Source organism: Oncorhynchus masou, chromosome 9 (genome assembly GCF_036934945.1).
Source record: "Oncorhynchus masou masou isolate Uvic2021 chromosome 9, UVic_Omas_1.1, whole genome shotgun sequence".
NCBI lineage: Eukaryota > Metazoa > Chordata > Actinopteri > Salmoniformes > Salmonidae > Oncorhynchus > Oncorhynchus masou.
The window spans coordinates 55,915,989-55,924,519 of record NC_088220.1 but is presented as its reverse complement, the minus strand read 5'-3'; positions in this window follow the sequence as shown (position 1 = coordinate 55,924,519).

Below are 8,531 nucleotides of genomic sequence, written 5' to 3'. Positions count from 1 at the left end.
ACCCCAACCCCCAAAACAGGGAGGGCAGAATGGAACTGGAGAGGTGGGGGGCCTACTTAATTAAGCACAACCCAGGTGGAAAGAAGGAGGGCCAAAGGGGAGGGGGGTTGAGTGTCGCCCCCCTGTACCAATCAAACCAACCAGTGGAGTATAGCTGTTCCACTAGACATGCTCTGCATCATGTTCTCTGTTCTATACCATTACCAGTAAACACCCTATATAGGCCTACATCTTTTAGCCCAAAACCTCTCCTTAACCTTATCCTGAGTGTGCTCTCGGCAGATAGAAGACTTCAATCAGAGAGAAAACCATTAAGGCGTGTAACTGAGTATTAACCACCCCTGGACTCCCACCTCCTACACAGCAGAACTAAACGTGGGCGATTCATAAAAAAAAAAACGGGCTGCAGCTGTTGTGTCCTGCAGGAGGTCAGATTCCTGTAAAAGAAAAAGGAGGGTTTTTCAAGAGGTGTGAGCAACCCTTCTAGTGTGTGTGTGTGTGTGTGTGTGTGTGTGTGTGTGTTTTTTCATACGACAGTCAGAGGGGCTGCTGACGGCTCCATAAAGGACCCTTTGAATGGCGGAGCTCTGGCTAATGCACAGCAGATGTGGAGGAAAGAATATCCACCCAGGTTGAGTGGCCCTCCGCAGCCAGGCGACAGGAGTCCTGTCCAGGGGAGGTAGCCAGACAGCGGGCAGACACTCTGGTTCTCTGGACCCACCGCACCGCGTCTGGAGGTCTAGGCTTTATGTAGGCTTTATGCCACGTCTCCTGGCTCTGACGCCAGCGGGGGCTAGGATGGCGCCTCTTGGCCAATTAACATCCTCTCACACCGTTAGCATGGCCAGGTAACACACGATACGTTCGCCGTCTGAACTGAGCTGCTGACGCAAAGGCGACATGGCCAGGTAAGATCATCTTCTCAGACCCTTCACTGTGCCAGGTAACACAGAGGGCCTGTTCACTCTCACACACTCGTCATCTGTCAATAGGGCCACGTTGGCCAGGTGATCACAGGGGAGACAGGTGATTCAAACACCTCTGACTAGAGTACAATAAACACCTGCTGTACTGTACAGCTACCGTAGCTTACTAAATACAAACAAACTGAAGTTATTTTAATCCTGTGATTAGTTTGATCTGGAAAAGCAGTGAAATAGGGGACAAGTAGTGAAATAGGGGACAAGTAGTGAAATAGGGTACATTAGTAATACTATTACAGGTCTCACTCCTGTGAAGATATCTCAAGTAAAATGTTCACGTACAGTTCAAACCTATGAAGGATGAGGGGAGAATGGGCTGGCCATAATTCCAATTTAACAAGATAGTAACATATCCTACTCCCAGTGAGGGGAGAGGAGAGGGGGGGGGCGTTATTGGGGCTTGTCTGTGACCCAAGGTGTTCCGCTTCGCCTGACCGATAATGAAAACAAACAAGGGGAGAAGTTTCACACCATCAGCACCTTCCGTGTAATACACCCTCCCCCGTTCCTCACCACACACAGACTTACACACACAAACTTCTCCTCATGCCCCTCTGTCCCTCCACTCAAATGGGACCCAGGGGGGAACAGAGACCCAGGGTGCACCTCACTGCCCGGCATCACTTTCACTTTGAATGAAAACTTAACACCCAAAATAAATTTGTCCGAGTGGATCGCCACCCCACTACCCCCTCATTCCTTCCTTACAGAGAAAGTGGACCCGGCAGGCCAGATGTTTGCCTTAGTGAGGATAAATATCGAAGTGCCAGCTTTCTCTGTAAGGCAATCTGCTCGCTGTGTCGTTTGTCGGATTAACGAGGGTAAGGCAAACATGGGGATTATGTTCCTGTGGCATTTCCCGCTCTCTCTCTAACCGCTCTGTGTAAACACCCCGGGCCTCAGCCTCCCCTCACTTCAAGTTTCAAGTTTTATTCGTTGTATGTACGGGGCGTACATGCTATATAACGTCCAATGAAATGCTTACGTGCAGGTTCCTTCTCGACAATGCAACAACAATAATAAATAATACAAGATAGGAATACGAATGAAGTAAATGACTCAGTAGAATGAAATAAGTCTTTTATCATCAGTATAATAAAGAGGCCCAATTTAAAACCCAATATTAACACGTGTTTCGGGGAAGGGGGGTTGGGGGGCAATGTGTTTAAATTGTGCAGTATTTAGCAATCATAATATGAGTCTGGTAGCAGCAGTTGTGATGAATGTGTGTGTGTGTGTGCGTGTGCGTGTGCATGTGCGTGTGTGTGTGTGTGTGTGGGGGGGTATGTCTGTGTGGGTGTGTGCATGAGTGAGTGCATGTGTGCTAAGTTGCGGAGGATCAGAGCAGGTGGTCAGTCCAGTTCAAGTGTTCAGCAGTCTGATGGCTTGTAGATAGAAACTGTCTCTGAGCCTGTTGTTATCAGACATCATGCTCTGATACCGTCTGCCCGATGGTAAGGGAGTGAACAGCTCGTGGCTGGGGTGTAAGGGGTCGTCAATGATGCTGCGGGCCTCCCTCGGGCAGCGTTTCGAGTAGATGTCCTGGATGGGTGGGAGCACGGTCCCAGTGATGTACTGGGCTGTCTTCACCACCCGCTGGAGGGCCTTGGGGTCGTGGATGGAGCATTTCCCGTACCAGGCCGCAATGCATCTGGTCAGGACGCTCTCGATGGTGCAACAGTAGTATTTGGAGGACGGGGGTGGCATGCTGAATTTCATCAGCCGCCTTAGAAAGTAGAGACACTGTTGTGTGCCCTTGACAAGAGTGGTGGAGTTGTTGGTCCATGCCAAGTCCTCTGTGATGTGGATGCAGAGGAACTTAAAACTGCTGACTCTCTCTACTGCAGTCTGGTTGATGTGGATTAGGGCATGTTCCCTCTGCTTCCTGAAGTCAACAATCAACTCCTTTGTTTTCCTGACGTTGACAGAGAGGTTGTTGTCCTGTCCTGGCACCACAATGCCAGTTCAATTACCTCCTCCCTATAGGCTGACTCATTGTTGTTGGTTATCAGGCCTACAACCGTAGTGTCGCCAGCAAACTTGATGATGGAGTTGGTGTTTTGAAAAGCCACTCAGTCGTGGGTGAACGACAGAGGGCCGAGGACACACCCCTGGGGGGCCCCTGTGTTAAGAGTAAATCATGAGGATCACTTCCACCTCTGCTGCAGCATTTTGTGGCTGCAGAGTTCCCGGCTCCCCCATGGACGTTTGTTTAAGTAGCAGAGCCCCTGGAAGAGTGTTGGTTGTGTTGCGTGTCACACATTGAGTGTTAGATAGTGCTGTCAGTTACACTGTGTGTGAGCAGGACAGCAGTTCATGAGAGTACAGGGGGTACTGCTAATCCCTCCTTCCCTTCTGTCTCCCCCCTCTGTTTTCCTCCCAAGGAACTATTTTGTGACACTTCAAACTGAAAACACTTGTGGAATTCCTCTCACAGGCTTCACTGAGGGCTTTGTCTCAGAGTACCCTCTTTCTCAGGGTATCACTCTGAAATGTCTCTCTCTCTCTAACTCACACACACACACACACACACACACACACACACACACACACACACACACACACACACACACACACACACACACAGGCTCGACCTAACAAAAGAAATGCAGCCCTATCCCTGACACCCTGCAGCTGGACAACAATACTGGTCATGTTCCCTGTTGGTGCTGAAGGGCCTGGCATGGTGTAATAGAGCTAAAGGCCAACCGGTGTTGATGAGCACCTGGCCCAGTTTGGCTCTGGTCTGCAGTCTGGAGCCACTAATAGGTACTTTCTGGACACATCCGCCCAGCACTGTGTCAGCCTTAATGAGGCTCTTCTCTGGCCTGTAAACAAGAACAGATGCAGAGCAGACCAACTACACAGGAAATGTATTATTACCAGAACAAGGAAAGTCATGATGAAGTGTGACGACAGAGAAAATTAAGACAGGTATCGAACTTAGGTGCAGCTAGTCCTGAAAAAACCCCATCACAAGCTGTCAAAATCATCACCGGCCAACCACCTCAGTTTCCAACGCCTATATCGGCTGGCAGTTGATTTCAGTTCTACATTGAGCTGGCATGTACTGTTCAACACGTCACAATGGAGAACCATGTTCGTCTTAACATAAAGTTCAACTTTCATGCAATAACTGTTTTTTCATTAGGTTTGGGGTGATTGAGCATTCCTTAATTTGCGGTACAAAAAAGGTCTAGTGTGTGTGTGACACTGTGGCCTATTGGCAGCCAGCTGGTTCCTCTTAGTGCTGAGCAGTCTAATGTACAGTGATCAGCCTAATTCATACTCCCCTGGCCGGAGACCAGGCTTAATTGATGATAGGAAAAATTGGAGCCAATCTTTCTGAACTGCCTATAGAACTGTCTCAATAGCCCCGTTTATACCTGGTTCTAAACTTGCGTCCTTTGTCCTGATCTTTTCCACATTGTGATTGTGCCCACAATTTTAGACAGGTGTAGACAATCAAAAGACACATTGTGATCTGATTGTAATCATGTCCACCTCCGGAGGTAGTCAGACACACATTGTGTCTGGATATGTTACAAGTGTAGACCGATCTGGACAGAGAAACCAGTAAATGATCATTATTCCGAACTCTAAAATAATTGACAGGTGGCACCATTGACTAATTACAACCATATATGTCTTACAATAAACGTTATTCTGAAAGAATAGCTGTGAAATAATCTACACAAAGGAAGGGACCAGGGAATCTGGTCACAATGCAGACACAGTGGACGGATAACAGAAACATTTTAATACCATGTGTAGACACATTTCTGGAAATGTGGGTACAATTAGAATGTGACTAGATCTGGACCAACGACCCATGTTAGCACCAGGTATAAACGGGGTTACTGAATTCTCTGGTTTTCTTTGTCCTTGAAACACAGACGGGGAAATTGGCAGGGGGAAGAGGCAGTGTGTTGGGCTAAAGCAATGTGTCCCAAAACTCCTCAAGCGCCTCTAGCTGTTCCACTTTGATCTACTCCAGTACCACCAACATATCTGATTCAAATCAAATCAAATCAAATGTATTTATATAGCCCTTCTTACATCAGCTGATATCTCAAAGTGCTGTACAGAAACCCAGCCTAAAACCCCAAACAGCAAGCAATGCAGGTGTAGAAGCATTCAACTGTTCAACTAACCATCCAGGATTAGTTGAATCACAGACAAAATAAGTGAAATGGCTGGGGGTACTTAACTCTAGAGTAGCTTAACTCAGGAACTAAATCAGCAGACAAGTAAGATGAAGACTGTTGAAGACTAGATGTGCTTCTCATGACACGCATACTGTCATATGAGTGAAACAGGGAAATAAATTGTAGAACAGGAACCCTTTGACAAGTGAAGATACAAGTCTAAAAACTCTATTGAAATTACTGTCATTTGTTTTGCCACGTTAGACAGGCTTTCAATAACAACCTGAACTGCTATTCTAATCCCGCCAATACAACAGCTGCAACATGTAACATGGCTAAAATGATCAAAGTGCCAGGATGTAACATGTAAAACCAGTAAACACCACAGCACCCCCGGGGTCAGGAGTGGCTCACTTGAGCACTCCGCTCAACCTCTCAAATAGAAAGACAAATGGATTCAGCCAGTATGCAGTCCAAGTCTGTCTGATCCGATGTAGGCTGTTAATTAGTCTCTTTGTTCCTAGTTATATGTACATATCTACCTCAACTACCTCGTACCCCTGCACATCGACCGGGTACTGGTACCCTGTGTATATAGCCAAGTTATTGTTACTCATTGTGTATTAATACTTGTGTTGTTATGGTGTTTTACTTTTCTATTATTTCTCTATTTTCTTTCCCTCTGCATTTTTGGGAAGGGCCCGTAAGTAAGCATTTCACTGTTAGTCTACACCTGTTGTTTACGAAGCATACGAATAAAATGGTCTATTTCCGGATCCAGTCGCAGCAGTGCATAAATCAGTGATGTAAATGCTGGGTGAGTTTGAACTAATCTGGGATGAGGGAAGGAAGGAGGGAGGATTTCAGAGGAGAGTAGACTCCCATCGGGGTGATCTCCCTGTCTTTCCCCAGGAGGAATCTCAGCCTCGTAACCTCTCTATTTCTGCAACATTTATCATCAAAGGAGAGGAGGACGCACTCCTGTCGAGATATTTGGGGTAAAGGAGTTTGGAGTAGAGGGCTGTTTCGTGAATAATGCATTAGTAATCATCTGAGCTCACATTGAAAGGGAGAAGGGGATTTAATTGGGTGCATTGATGTTGCTGATACAGAGGTCTTGGGAGTTGGTTCTGTCAGTCGTTTTCAGGTCATTTTTGTCCCTCTGTATGGTTCTGTGGCTCAGTCTGCATAGTCAGGCTGTCAGGATTGTTCTTGTCTGTTGACTTTGTTCCACAGAAAACGTTTCATCACCAGCCCTTATATGAAGATTGGTACCCACACCACAGCCACTTGACAGACACAAACATACTCACACAATCCCCTGTGGATTCACCTATGAAATATGTTTGTTTGCTGCTGCGAAATGCCCTCTGCACTGAGCAAGACCTTGGACAGAAGTTGTGGGTCAATATTTGCTGGGTCAAAGGGGACTCTGCACATGGCGAGTGTTTGCTTGACGATGGTGATATTTGCCTCGTTAAACCTGGGTACTGTTCATTAGGCACCAAATGGAAGAAAACAAAGAACAGGTAGTCTTTTCCTTTTTCAAACAAGAAATACTAGGGTTCATTTTCTATTGCAAAAAGTCTTTTTCCCCCTGTTGCGTGCCCGAATGAACATGACAAGCTGTGTAAAACTTTAGATTCCCTGGATGTCTGTAGCTTGAAGCCCTGCTAGTGTGTTTCCATACTTTAGAGGCAGTTTGCTTTACCTTTTGCCCCAATGACCTAATGGTGTAGCCACACTTTCAGATGAAGAACATTATTCCGACTGTACTTTATGAAAAAAGGGGTCACGTTGACATCCATACACAGTATCCCTACAGGGCAAACGCCTGGTCATTAGAATGTTATGCTGAGTCTGGCTACAGCTAAATTTTTTCTACAGGTAGGGCCTGGAGTGACCTAACACAGGGAAAACACTATTCTAGTTATATAGCCTATAATATTAGAGCCTAAAAATGTTCCCTGCCCAGGTCACATCATGGCCAACCTACCTAAAAGGTAACAGAGCTGTAAGCAAAATGGTTTGTTTACTCCATCCTCTCATTGCTGGAAGACGTCTGTAGAAGACACTGTGTTTAGAAATGAGCATGTGGTCTGAACATACACTTCTTTTCAAAGTGTAATCTTGGCTAATTTACAAAAAAAAAAAATCAACTAGTGCCTTCAGGTATAGTACATTCCATCTGCGTTTGGTCAGTTTGGCTCTTCTGAGGAATCACAGGACTTGTCGTCATACCAAGATGTTCAGAAGAGGTGGAGAGGAGACGCACACCCACGCCAGTGAGCAGACTCAAGTGTACACCGATTGGTCTGGCCTGACCAGACAGAGTATAGTCTCTCCAGAGACGGGTTGCCCTAGGTCTGGGGTTTCCCGAAATTAGAGTGAATATGGCTGAAAGTATTCCATGGCTGAAATACACTGGTTGAGGACAGAGGAACGCTCTAACCTTTGTAAGGGAGTTTCAGATCCACTGACACATCCCAAAGGATTTAGGGAGGTTGGACAACCCATCTTGAATATAAACAGAAGCCATGATGAGCCATACCAGATACAGAATACTTGAAGCATATCAACAGTGGTCTTCCCAAGCACTGGGACAGAGGTTAAATAATGTGTACTGGCTGTACACTCAATTTGGATATAGTATCAATGAGGAGTATAAAAAAACCTTTTATGTCTGGATAATTCCCTGTATGGTTAACCATTCTTGAGTCTCCAACTAGAAACTGAGGAGCGGCAGGGTAGCCTCGTGGTTAGAGCATTGGACTAGTAACCGAAAGGTTGAAAGTTCAAATCCCCGAGCTGACAAGGTACAAAATCTGTCGTTCTACCCCTGAACAGGCAGTTAGCCCACTGTTCCTAGGACGTCATTGAAAATAAGAATTTGTTCTTAACTGACTTGCCTTGTAAAATAAAAGGTAAAATAAAAATAAATAAAAAAACTACTCCACAGCAGCCCCTACCTGCTGCAGGCCCTCTCCCTCCCTCCATGCAGCAGTGGAAAGTCTGGAGTCTGTGTGCCTCGCAAGTGACTAGGGATAATTACCTGGTGCCTCCGGAGAGGTCCAAGAACAACACAAGTGTCTGTAATTAAAATAACGGCATGTTCTCCGTGTGCGCGAGTACAGGCCCAATGAGATCGGACCAGAGAGACAGACTGCTGAAGCCCCCACGACAGTGTTCCAGCCGTCACGGCAAGGCAATGAAACCCGAGACAGAGTTTCACTTGACTCCACAAAAGCTTCCTTAATAGGACAGTTTCAGGCAAAGATGACTGGGAGCAGCTTTAATTCCACAAGGCATCTTCAAACTAATTTCTCCACTAAGCATACATGTACTGGGTTGTAACCATCTTTCACAATGCAAAGGACCTTTATCAACATTTACATTTCAG